Source organism: Phocoena phocoena, chromosome 13, assembly GCF_963924675.1.
Source record: "Phocoena phocoena chromosome 13, mPhoPho1.1, whole genome shotgun sequence".
In the NCBI taxonomy this organism is placed as follows: Eukaryota; Metazoa; Chordata; class Mammalia; order Artiodactyla; family Phocoenidae; genus Phocoena; species Phocoena phocoena.
In genome coordinates, this window is record NC_089231.1 from 14,490,174 (window position 1) to 14,504,302 (window position 14,129).

Below are 14,129 nucleotides of genomic sequence, written 5' to 3' on the forward strand. Positions count from 1 at the left end.
TCATACTAATGCTTCTGGATAAGTGTGTCTGGTCAATTGATCATACACATTTATTTAATTAACAGTAAAGAGATAAAAAGTTACAAGTGCAATAGGATCAATAGAATGAGAGGGAGGTTAACAGCAGACAAGGGATCTCAATCTTTTCTTTTTATTTTTTTAAACATGGAAATAGTAGTAGCTGATTAATAGAGTGCTGGAAGCAATCCTATGGATTTTAGAGGGATATACTAATGACAAGCCAGCTGATTTCCTTTGCAGAAATAACTTGGAACCTAAGAATTAGCAAATGGTGTATGCTTGCTCACAAGGTTCTTACAGCTAAACATATATCCTCATCAGGCAGAAAAATGGAGATTTTATTCTCGGAGAATTGATGGAGCCCTGGGGATAAACCCCCAGGTACTGTACTTTGGATGTCCTGTTAGAGGAAAAAACAGCTTTACAATCACTGCAGTGAAGTCCTTCCCTCCAACTCCTTTAGTGTCTACTTAACTTATTAGTGCTCCAGGTTAAAAATTAATGAATGACAAATGATCATAAGACTTTTGAGGAAAGGTTTTTGCCTAAAAGAGAAAAATCTTGAATCTGTAAGAAGCAGAGAATGCACGGAGTGAGAAAAACATCTAAAAAGGTCTTTAAGGAATATTCTAAGTTGGATAAATGAAACATACTAATACAGCTAAAAAAATGAAGATGGTATAAAATAGATACATTTACATGACAAAAGAGCCCTTGAAATTAAAAAATTAGAACAGTTAATATTAAAAATTAATTGAACAGTTGGATGATAAATTCAAAGAATTATTTCAAAGAGTAATCTGAAAAGACAAAAGGGACTGAAACCAGAATAGAATTTTAGTATGTTCAAAGTCTTGCTAATTGGATTATAGAAACAAAGAACAATAAAAGCAAAGTGAAGGAAGTTATGATTGAAGTAATACAAGAAAAATTTTCCAAACTGAAGGAAATAAGTCTCCAAAAGACAAGTCTGGCACAATGAAAGAAAAAAGTCAACATTATCATGAAGTTTTAGTACCTTAGAGATAAAGAGAAGATCTTTAAGCTTCTAGAACAGGGAAAGATAGTCCACATGCAAACGATCAGAATGAAACAAGATCTCTTAACACTGAAACTGGAAGCAAGAAACAATGGAAGCATTGTTGCAGTATTCATAGTGAAAATGATTTTCAATTATACATCAAGGATAAATGAAGGATATTTTCAAGCATGCAAAAACTCAAACCCATAACTTTAGCACTTATTTTCTTAAAAAGTTCCCCAGGATTACTCTTAAGCAGAATAAGGAATAACCTAAGAAAGTGAAAGACATAGGATTAATGAAAAGGGGACCCAACAGAGCAGAGCCATGGAGGGGACATCCAAGGATATCAGTAAAGGGAAATCTTAGGAAAACTACTGTGTAGCAGGGCCAAAGAGCAAGCAATGCAAATTGAAGCAGGCATTTGAGGGGCTCTGGAAGGAAGACTACAGCAGAATAAAAAGCAAACTGATGCATGAGATTATATGTATCAATACATATAGAGAGATAGATAGATACAGCTATCACTCACGGCTTTTTATAGTAGTTATCCAGACATGATCATGTAAACACTAACTCATGTAAACCTTTATTTAATATATGTTACCTATATGTGTCAAAATATTAAATCATATATTAAATGTTAATATATCATGTGACTTTATTTACTATTTTTTTTTTTTTTTTTTTTTTTTGCGGGCCTCTCACTGTCGTGGCCTGTCCCGTTGCGGAGCACAGGCTCCGGACGCGCAGGCTCAGCGGCCATGGCTCACGGGCCCAGCCGCTCCGCGGCATGTGGGATCTTCCCGGACCGGGGCACGAACCCGTGTCCCCTGCATCGGCAGGCAGACGCTCAACCACTGCGCCACCAGGGAAGCCCCTATTTACTATATTAACACACATACGTATTAATTGAGAGTGTAGGGGTAGGTGGGTGTGTGGGATGTGGGATGATGGTAGCATATGAGAGACAAGAGGAAGCTGACAGAGAATACCTGAAATTAAGAAGTTAAAAAATTGCAATATTTGCACATTTAAAAAAATATGGAGGTAAATAATGGAAGAAACAGCTAAGAGTTAAAAGCCATTGGCCTGGGGGCATGGGAATTGGTAGTGGGGCAGGATGGGATGGGGTTTGCTACTTTTCATTACAAAGCTTTTACTACAGCATAAATTAAATACATGGATTATTTTGAAAATTTTATTTTTCAAGTTATATTGTACACCTTAAATATATGCCATTTTATTTAAAAATTTAAAAAATATATAGCATATATATCTCCTTTTATTACCATTAATTTCTGCCTCACCCAGGGCAATCAATGAAATAAAATGAAAATCTTTTGATGAACCTTAAATGTGTTTACTTAAGTAAACGCTGCTTATACTACAACAGTAAAATTCTTGGAATATATTCCCGATTTACAATATCATTTTTATGATTTTCAGTCAGTAAATCACAAATCCTAACACAAGATTTATTCACGTCATTTGAGTTAGTAGTTTTAGACTCTATTTCTGTAATGTCTCACGGTATAGACTTTTAGATTCGTAAGTCAAGTCCCTTGACTGTGATATACAGTAACATTTAGTTTCATGTAGTGTATATGACTAAATCTTAGCAATTGCCCAAAATTGTCTCTTGGCAGGAAGAAAGAGTAGCCTATGTATTTGAAGTTATTGAATTATAGAAATAAATAGTGTGATTCCTTTCTTAGATATGGAGTGAAACAGGTATAAAAACCCCATGTGTGGACGTGACGAGCAGGTTATATTAACCTTTTCAACAAGACATTTGGGATAGGCAGTTAATCTATGAAGCCATCAACTGGAAAAAGGCATCAAATCTTTGCTGTTCTATTGAAGAACTGTCTAAAATGATATATATGTATATATATTTGCGTGGTAAGAAAGAGAAGTAAGATTCCTTTTGAAAATTAAAACAGTAGTTGTCTTAACCTTATTTGTGAAAAGTGGCTTTAAAATGTTCTTTCTATTTGATGGGAGTGTTTTATCCACTTTGTCTGGTGTGGTTGGATAAAATTCCTAAATTCGGTGCTCAACCATGAGAGAATGTAACAACTCTGGGAATCTGCAGAAGTGGATGCTTATATAATTTGTGAGAGTTGGTATTTGAAGCCAATTAGGAAAACTTAAATGGGTAGGGAGCTTTGCGTCTGATCAAATCAAAGTCCTGATTTTCATGCTGCTTATTTCTTATTTCAAGGTCTCTAGATCATATTGACCTGAAAGAAAGTTTCATATCAAAAGAGATGGGCCTGTTCCGAACTGTTTTTATTCTAAAGGATAGTGCAGCTATTGTATCATGATAAGAAGATGGAGCAATAGAATTAAAGTAAGCGCTGGAGGACGTGTTCTCATTGTGATTATAAAGACTGAGAAAAAGCTGTTCAACGGAAAAGGAAAAATGGCTTTATTGCTTGAGAGGGAAAGAAAATACATTGTTGGAGTTAAAAAAAAAAAAAAAGAAGAAGCAGTCAAGAAAGCTCTAGAGGTACTCTGAAAGGAGGTTGAGGGCAATGCTGAAAATCCCAAAATGATGAAAAGTGCTCTGCGGTTCAAAAGACTAAATTAAAAGTTGACTAAAAAGTTTGATGGGACTGTGGCTTCTGACCTTTATTTCTCCGTGTCCTCAGTACATACAGTATTGTATACTGTATTACGCCTCCAATTTGATGGATGGTGGTACAAATCAGAATGATTCAATAGAGGGGAAAGATAGAGGATCTAGATTGTAATTTAAAGATGTTCATGTTGAGCCATGGAATACTCTCTGTGGATGCTTTCCTGCATGCAGATTTTTTTTCCCAGGTGAAGGGAAGATTCAGGACCATTTTCCTGTATCTGAAACCTGACTGTTTTTTTCTACCAGTGAAACGTTACTGTCTGCTCATGTACTGAGCTTAAGAGTTGGCTTGCTTAAGCTTCAGGGCATATGGAGCCAGCAGGATTCCCAAAAGAGCCCTTATAGGTTCATACTGGCAAACCTCAAAGCAAAAGCAGAATGTGGGCTTACTGTTAATTGAGAAATGCAACATCTGGGGATATAAATGGACAGTTTTTAATAGGCAAGCTCAACATTCAAATAAAATTATAATACTGTTTGCCAAATTTGGTTCGTGAATGGAGATAGTTATACTAAAATATTGGGACCTAAGTGATTTTGTACAGTAACTGTTTTCCAAATTATTTTTAAGTTATGATAATGTAGTTACTTTTCAAATGTGGTGATTTTCCTGTTCTAAAACATTTGGACAATCTCTAGGACAGAGTTGCATGGCTCCAAATCTATGCTTTATTCATCTTAGGAAATCATTAAATGAGAGTCATGACTGGAATATACTGGGATACATGCTAGGTTTCTTTTTTTAACCATTTCTTCAGAGTGTATAGCCAGTTTTGAGGTTATCAGTGGAATAGCTGGGCATCTGGGTATACCAATTGTCTCTTATAATCTCCTTTGTTTGGTCTACAGCCCTTTGAAAGAAGTGATAGCATTTATTACTGTGGAGATATGCCATTGATACAACACTTTCCATTTTTCTCCCTCTTTATCTCCTCCTTTTCCCTCCTTGCATGGCCTAGATTCACACCAAATATGAAGGAGGATTAATAAAGTGGTATAGGTCTAATAATACAAGAGGCCAAAAGGAGATTTACTATTTAAAATGAATTGGTCCGAACACAGAAAGGGCAAAAACATATGAACCCTTAGCACCTGTACTCACTTTGCTAATCATTTGATATTTTCTGTTTAAGGTAAAATAGCCTAGAGTGCCTATGCTACTGCAGAATATTCTTCTAGCTGGTTTTTTCATTTATGGCCTCAACAATTTATTTTTTAAAAGTAACTTCTATTTTTTCTACCTCTTTTCCATGTGAATGTAGCTTCACTAGTATATAAGCTTAGAAAATATGGGCCCTTTAAAGCATAATATTAATATTTTGACAATATTGGAAGACTTGAACTTTCAAAGCATACATGGACGTGGAGACATGAGAAACTTCATTCTGTGATCCTTTTGTATTCTGAGATTCTAGAACATGGAAGGAACTAATTGAAAAAGAGAATAAAGGTAAAAATCTAGTTCCTGAATTTTTAATGAAGGTTTAATTTTCTTGCTCTGGGTTGTACCCAGACCTTGCTTCAGTGGTATAGTGGAGTTTAGGAAGACGCAGTGGTTTCTAAGCTCCTGAGAGGCAAGTACTACTGTACGAGTTTTATGTTATCTGGTACCATGAGGGGCCATGGCTACTGGAGATGACTGGGTTGTAGTACACTAGTACCTTCCAAATAGAGTGCGCTTCTGAGAGGGGTATGGGTTTGCATTGCTTTTCAAATGCTCTTTTGGCCACAGAATTAACCTTGACAAGGAGCCTCCCTTTAGAGTGAGTGAATTCTCTGAGTACTGATTCTACCTGAGATTGCTGTTTATTGATATTTATTCACGCTTTCAGTTGAATAAGAATCAAAGTTATGTTCTTGCCCATTTTCAGAGTCACCACTTAAATCAACAAGAACAGTTATTAGTGGATATAGAACATCCCTCAATATAGCCCAACAAATACAAAACACGTTTTGTTATTTGGTCCTGTAAAACATATTTCCTCCCGTTTTTCTCTCACCTAACTTCACATTCCCCTGAAATTTTACTACACTTTAAAAAAAATCTTTTTAAAGAAATATCTTTTTGTGTTGTAGCAGGGCATATGTGCTGCAAAATGGCTTTAATTCTTCTGGGAGAAAAGGTTTATGAACCAAAATCCATGTGTTATAATTTCATGTTAAAACACCAGATGAACCTTTTAATATTTGCTAATAACTGTCATCATGAGAAAAACATATGATGTTGCAGGTTGAAGTGTCTCAGAATTACACAAGAGCCTATTACAGTTCAAAGACAAAGAAATATCATAGTATATTATGGTATTTATTATCATAATTATTATCATATATCACATCATATGTTATTACAATACTAATACTTGTAATATTCAGTCAAAATACAATGTATCGTGGTCTACTTTTTAATTTATTATGAGACCTCTTCTGTCACAGCCTTCAACAGGCTGCACCTTTTTCATGTCTGCATCACGTAAGAATGGTGCCTTTTTTTTCTTTAACAGACAGTAAAATGTCACTGGTAAATCATTACCCTCATCACCTCAAATAACTCAAAGCTTGCCTGTCAAAATGCAGGAAAAAATTGACATGATTACAAATAGGCTTATCATCACCAATCTCAGGAAATAGTGGATAGTGCCAAATAGACAGGCATCCCAAACTCATTTCAAGCTAGGAGAAGAATCAGCTTTCAGCTGGTTGAATATGTTCTTTGGACATGACAGTAACCCTCCAAATTCCATATTGCGCAGGTAATGCCCTTTATTTTTCATAGTGATCATGGAGATAAACGAGACATCTACAGTTTCCAAACCAGCCTTTCTTATGCCCAAGTATGAATGTTTGTTAGAAGTCTTGACAGTCCCTCTGTGTCCAGAAATGAACAGAGTTATTTGGAACCCCTGGGTTGTTTTCTAGCCAACCAGTGTCCCAGCCATAGACATTCATTGCCTTCGTTCCTAAGCCATATGACAAAAGCAGGCGGGAATGGTGCTGTATCTATTTCCCTGTACTATATGCCAATTCTCTTCAAGCCAGAGTGTTGCTGACTGTGCCAAGCACATATCTCTAGTTTGGTTTTCCTTTGCATAATTTCTTTGGTTAAAGATTCAAGTGACTCTTGCAGTGGGTTTATATACCTGTTTGGAATAGTCACTGACTTTTCCATTGGTAAATGTGCCCTTACATCTGCATGAGGAGCCAAAAGCAATTAGTATTCCAGTTGAGTTCAGATTATAGCAAATGATATAAGCATATGGCCAACTATTCCTTTTATGCCAGATTCTACTTACTAGTTTTCACTTCTAGAGTCGATAAAGAAATCAATTCTGTTAAAAAAGAAAATTAGATAAGAAAATCCTTTACTATGTAACTATAGATGAGAGATTTCTTTTGTAAAAGGGAAAAAATGCATAAATATGGTAACTCCCTTATAGATCATTCAACAGAAAACATGAAATTGCTATGCAAACAAAAATGACTATATTTTCATTATTTCTTAGGTAGAAATTCACAAGTGAAGGATTTGAACATTCTTTGTTCCTGACTAAATCATTGCGATATGTCATCATGGTAGTTTATATACAGAAAAGGAAAAGCATTGTAAAAAAGTTGAATAAAGCAATAATTTAAAAGCTGGATGCTCTGCTTCCAACACATTGATTCAACCATTAAAGCTCCCATCTGTGAGCTGGCTTAGAAGATACTGAAGTGAACTGCCCCCCAATGTCTTTGGCACTATAGAAACTGCATTCTTACTGTCCAGGTTACCTGTTTAATGACCTGATTATCAATATCTGCTTCATGTGAATTCTGCTTGAACATACTCAGGTATTTGCTGACTTTGCATGGAAAACAGAATTATTTGCTATAGAGTTGGTCTACATTTCATTAATTTTATTATTCTCCCAGGGCTGTTTTGGTCTTGATTTACAAACTTAAAACTATTAAAATGCTGTGCTTTGGTTGGAATCAAAATCATGAATGTGGAAAGTAATTATTTTATTTATACAATAATTAATTGAAGGGATTTAATATGTTAACTAAGGTGTTGAATTTTTGTAGTTAAATCCTAGTGACTTTAACCTTAGCATTCTTATTCAAGTTAAGAGAATTAATTGGCCTGTTTGCTAGCACCTTCTTCTCTCCTGTGTCACCGTTCAATGCATGGACAATCCAGAGACTTCCAAAAATGCTTTCTTTAGGGAGGAAGGGAGCCTAGTGGTAATTAAGCATGAAAATGAAATCAGATGAACACTTCCAGATATATCTGGGCAAATCTCATTTAAGCAAAAATCTCTGAGTCAAAATCTCATTATAAAATAAGGTGTTAACAAAAATGAAGTAAATGAAAAAAATTAAGCATAGGATCAGATAATTTTAATGTTTAAAAATTATATTATTAGATGATAAAACTACTAAGCTGAATAGATTAATTTACTCACACTTCAGTCACTTGTGTCCTCTTCTTGGGAGGGGATCCAGCTTGGATTAATATTAACACATCTATTTCCTGAACAGGGAATTTTGACATAGGATTCAAAATTCACCAGGGTATAGGGGGCTGGTGAACCTATTAAGTTATGTGTTTCATGATCCTTACTTTTGGTGACAAAGTCCATAGTTTTCATCCTAAAGATGGTTTAGGACCTCTGTTCATCACCAGTAAAGGACTGTGGTGACGACAGTGATAAGCCACCTATGTCCATAAATTCATTAGCTCATTTCCAGTGCCCAAATCTGAAAGTTAACCTTTCCTGAAAGGTTTCATTATATTCTCTCAAGTTACACATCTTTTTAAATTCCCACTCATTGAGGGGCCCAGCTGGTCCCAGTGTCCTGAGCTAGAAACCGGGAAGTCATCGTTGCTGGTTTTTACTTAGTTGCAACCTCTAGTCAACCAATCACATTGTGTGGATTCAGCATCATACACAGCTCTCAAAATTTGCAGTTTCTTTCTGTCTTCAAACGCCCATACTTTTTCACTGAGATTATATTTTTTGCTAGTAAATGGATCTCCGCATACAATCCAGGACAAGTGATTTTTCTAATGTACAAATCTGATTAAATAACAACCCCTGCTGTTTAAAACCTCTATGCCTTCCATCTGTTCCCTAACAGACATATTAACAAATGGCACAAATGCAAAGATTCTCATGATGTAATGTATGATGTAAAACATGAAGAACTTTATGCTTTCATTTTCTTTCTATCACTTAAAAATATTAATTCCTGACAATAGAATGACCTATCTTTCAATATACCATGCCCTCTAAATGACAATTCAATATGGACACTGATGAAAAATGTTTGTCACGTGGGAAATAGTCACATAGCCAACTTGGACTGCTAGGACAAGATTGTTCCCTGTCATAGATCTTCAGAGGAAGTGATGTTTATTTGAGAACTTAAAGGAGTCTTAGGAGAATAGAAGGAAAAAGAGTGTTCTAAGCAGAGAAATAGCATATACCACTTATCTCATTATTACCTGGCAATTGTTTATCTCTCACACTAGGCTGTAGTTTCTTTATGTTAGGGACAATCTCATATTAAATGTTCAATATATATTCACGGAGTTTTGACTATCTGTGGTAGATTGAATAAAAATGACCATAAGCCTTTACCCTTCCCTCTATTCACACATTTGCAGTACCTCCTATTAGAGGTAAAGTCTACTCCTACTCTGCTTGACCCTGAGCTGGTTCTGTGACTTTGATCAACAGAATGTAGCAGAGGTGATGTGTCAGCTCTGCCCCTAGGCCTCAGGAGACATTGCAAAATTCACTTTCACTCTTCAGTCCTTACCCAGTTCCCTGTGAATAAACCTAGGCTAGCTTGCTGGCGTCTTTACAGGATCAAAAAGGAGTCTTCCCGGTTGAGGTGATCCTAGACCAATCAGCCTTCAGTTGAGCCGGTTGCTAGTTGTAGGCATGTAAGTAAGCCCAGGCTAAACCAGAGCCACCCAGCTGAGCCCAGCTCAAATTGCCAACCCACAGAATTATAAGCTAAATAAATTATTGACTTTTTAAAGCCAGTCGGTCTTGGGGTGGTTTGTTAGGCATTCAACACTAAGTTATGCACCTTTTAAACTTATAAAGCAAAATCAATCTTGATAAATAACTATTATCTTTAAATGTACCAGTCCTGAATTGACTAAATTAATTATTACATTAGTGTCTTGCTGGGTTTAAAACTGCAAACATACAACTTGGAGATGGGAAATTTGTTGATTATTTGGAAGTCAGTCTGTCTTTCTCTCTCTTTTTCCCTATAGAAGAAAATTTCATAGCAAGATTAGCCAACAGTACCTAGGATAATAAGGGCCTGATAAATTTTGATTAAGTGTTTTGACAGTATTGAATATCTAGGGTCATTTTGTTTGATTTATTTATTTTTTTTTTTTTTTTTGCGGTACATGGGCCTCTCACTGTTGGGGCCTCTCCCGTTGCGGAGCACAGGCTCCAGACGCGCAGGCTCAGCGGCCATGGCTCACGGGCCTAGCGGCACGTGGGATCTTCCCGGACCGGGGCACGAACCCGTGTCCCCTGCATTGGCAGGCGGACTCTCAACCACTGTGCCACCAGGGAAGCCCTCTAGGGTCATTTTGAAGAAAACAATTTTAATATAGAAAATATAATGTTATTAAATCCAAGCGTCTGAGCAAAAACAATTTTTTATGTAATTTATTTATTTTTATCCTTCTGTTGATTCCCTCTTAATTAATTAACCAACCTCTTAAGTAAACAGGCGTTTGTTATAAGCTGGGCATAATGCTAGATTCTACTGTGGGGAAAATGAAGTGTCTCCCTTTTGCAAAGCTTATAATTTACTTTGGGTGTCAGACATATGACCTTGAATTATAAATTATGAAATATGACCTTGAACCTTGAATTGTAAACTGTAATTTCAGGCAGAATAGATAAGGGCATAATAACAGAAGTAAAGGCAGGAAGTGAAAAGAAAAAATTATTACTCTGACTGAAGAGACTGAGAAAGACTTTATGGAATAGTTGGTTTCTAAAGTACACTTTGAGTGATTAATGACATTTTCTTAGGAAGAGAAAGTTGGAAAAGATGTTCTATGCTGGCATAACAACACAGAAACATGGAGGCTTTAGAGTATATGATGCACCTAAGCAAGTAGGAGGGGTGAGATCCAAGGGTTGAAGAGCTGAGGGGTGATGGTAAAAGATCTTTTCTTATATATTGACTGATTTCATAATTTTATGACGTACACGTGAGATGAATTAGCAACAACAAAGAAGCCTTTGGGGGAAGAAAAGTAGAGCATTGACATACCCGGAGGAGAATTTAGGGAAAATTATAACATTTTTTTAAAGAAAGGAAATTTTACAGCATGTTTGTAGGCTGAAAACAATGATCCAGTAGATGGGAGAAGACTGAGAATGTACATGCGAAAGACATATAGAAGAGGAGTTCATGGATTGGTGAGAGATGGTAGGACATAGAGTACAGGTTGTAGGATTTTTCTCTTTTGAGAAGTTGGGGGCAGTTCTTTCATTAATATGGGAAAGAAATCACAGTTGAAGTCGCCGAGTAAGGAAGGTTGGTAGACTTGTGGTGGGAAGGCCTGGGGTGGAGTTTTAGAGCAGTATGGGTCATCAGATCAATTCGTATTTGGAGTCTTTGCTCAATGGTAGCGTGACTGTTCTTTCTTGTAGTGAAGAATCTAGGGGGAGAATTAATCACACATGAACTCTGACAATCCTCCTAATAATGTCCTTCCTGCAATTCAGAATGGCTTCCCATTCCCACTGCCTTAATTCAGGCCCCGCCTCCAGTCTCTACTACCTTACTTCTACCTTCCATACTAAAATCACCAGAATGATTTTTATAAAGCACACCTTTTCAATCGTTTTGCTGTTAAAATATTTCATTTAATGTATTAAATCACTATAAGATCAAATTCAAATTCCCTACCGTGGTACCCAAGGCTGATCTTTTTTTTTTTTTGTGGTATGCGGGCCTCTCACTGTCGTGGCCACTCCCGTTGCGGAGCACAGGCTCCGGACATCCAGGCTCAGTGGCCATGGCTCACGGGCCTAGCCGCTCTGCAGCATGTGGGATCTTCCCGGACCAGGGCACGAACCTGTGTCCCCTGCATCGGCAGGTGGACTCTCAACCACTGCGCCACCAGGGAAGCCCCCAAGGCTGATCTTTGACACCTACCTTTTCCACCTCATCTACCACGTTTTCACCACTATGACTTATTGGAAAATCAAGCTGATGTACTTACAGTTCCCCCAACATCTCATGCTGTTTTATGCTTCTATGCACTTGCCGTATGCTTTCCTCTGTCAGTAATGGTGGGTATCCCTTTATCTGCGGGTTGAAATCCTCATTCAGGAATCACCTCAAGTGTTGTCTCTCTTGGGAAGTCTTTCTTGTCCTTCTTGGCAGAATTAAGCACTTTTCCCTTTGTGCTTCCATAGTACCTTGTGTCAACTTGTTGTAATAATTGACTGTAGCTCTGGAAGGCAGATATTTGGTTCTCTTTCATCTGTATATCTCCGCATCTGACATAGCACTCAGAAAGTAACTGATCAATGCAAAGGCCGTTGAGTGAGAGATATTGAGATTTTGGTGTCTCTAGTGTGGGCAATGGAATATATACACAGAGATGCCATTAAGCGTGTTAATAAATACACAAGGTTTTGGGAGTAGGGAGAGGACTGATAAATATGACTAAACAGACAAGTTAGGGGTCTGAGTAGTCAAGACCCATGTAGGGAATGGGAAGACATTCCAGGTTGGGAGCTGAAGGGCATATACATGATGCTTGAGGAAGTCACAAAAATACTATGTTTACGGTAATATATTCATGTCTCTTTCTCATTATCAGAATAATGTGATCCAGAAGGCTAGGAACACCTACCAAGATCTTGGTGGGAGGGATCAAAGTGACTACCAGGCTTGTTTCTTATCTAGGCTTTAAACTAGATGGCTCAAGAAGTTCTTGTGGTTTACTCACTGTCTAATTCAACTTGCTAAACATATTGTTTCTAGTTGTCAAAAACATGAGTGGCAATAAACAAGTCAATATGCCTGTGTGCCCTCTGCACAGCCCCCATAAGAATTTGTAGCAGGGTTAGTTGATAGGAGGGTCCGGAATTCTCATGACCACCATAATTTGGCAGAGTAAGGCAAATACATGCACAGAAGACAGGAATTTGGGAAACAGAGTCTCTTGGGAACCTCAAACTGTGGGAACAGCTGTAAATTTCATAGACAGTGTTCCACATGGAGGGGACATGGCTCCTGTGCTGGAAAAGGGATAGGCAAAAACATGTTGGCAGGATGGGAATTCATTTTCTGTGCCAGGATGGACTCTGCATGAGTAGCTGCATGTCTGCTGGGTAACATCTCACATGGAGCGAGGGAGAATCTAATTTTGGAAGGGATGAAAATTTGTTTTAAAGGCCAGAGAGGGTTCACACCAAGACCCACAAAGTTCCGTGGTGCGTGTATTTGGACTTGCTGACTGGCGTGACCTCAGTACCCTAGATTATCTTTTCTGTTTTCCTGACTTTCAGCCAGAGATAAGAGGTGGGCGTGTTTTTCAGCTTTTATTATGGGAATCCAAATTTGGGAATCCAGAATGTCAACCACAGGGGGTTTTGTTATAAAGGGGATTTTCTTGACTTATGTATCACCAAATTATTTATTTAAATGCACAGTCCAATGTAGACTTTAACAGAACCAAAGTCTGTGACTCCTTGCTGCTGAGCAAACCCAGTTCCTAGAACCAGACGAAACTGTGAAAGTTTTCTTTCTTCAAATTAATTAATTAATTAATTTTTGGCTGTGTTGGGTCTTCGTTTCTGTGCGAGGGCTTTCTCCAGTTGCGGTGAGCGGGGGCCACTCTTCATCGCGGTGCGCGGGCCTCTCACTGTCGTGGCCTCTCCCGTTGCAGAGCACAGGCTCCAGAGGCACAGGCTCAGTAGTTGTGGCTCACGGCCTTAGTTGCTCCACGGTATGTGGGATCTTCCCAGACCAGGGCTCGAACCCGTGTCCCCTGCATTGGCAGGCAGATTCTTAACCACTGTGCCACCACGGAAGCCCCCTGTGAAATCTTTCTTGACCAATGAGTGTGGTTATTTGCATGTGAACAGAAGATTGTTGCTTGGATTTTGAGATGAGATCTCTGGGAATTCAGGGATAAACAAGGTCAATGAAGAAAGTGATTATTGAAATCAATACATAAACTGTGGGAAAGTGAAAGCAGCATCAGGAGACATTCAAGATTGGGAAAGTGGGGCCCATCCTACTCTAACTTGAATGGTTTAAAGTTTACAAAGCCCAGCTGAAGGGGTAGAGTAATATCTGAGTGACCTAGGACCCCAGAGGAAGTAGGGTCAGATCTGATGTATCTGGAAAAGAGAAACTAGAAATGTTTATGTTACCATCAAAACAGGAGAAGTT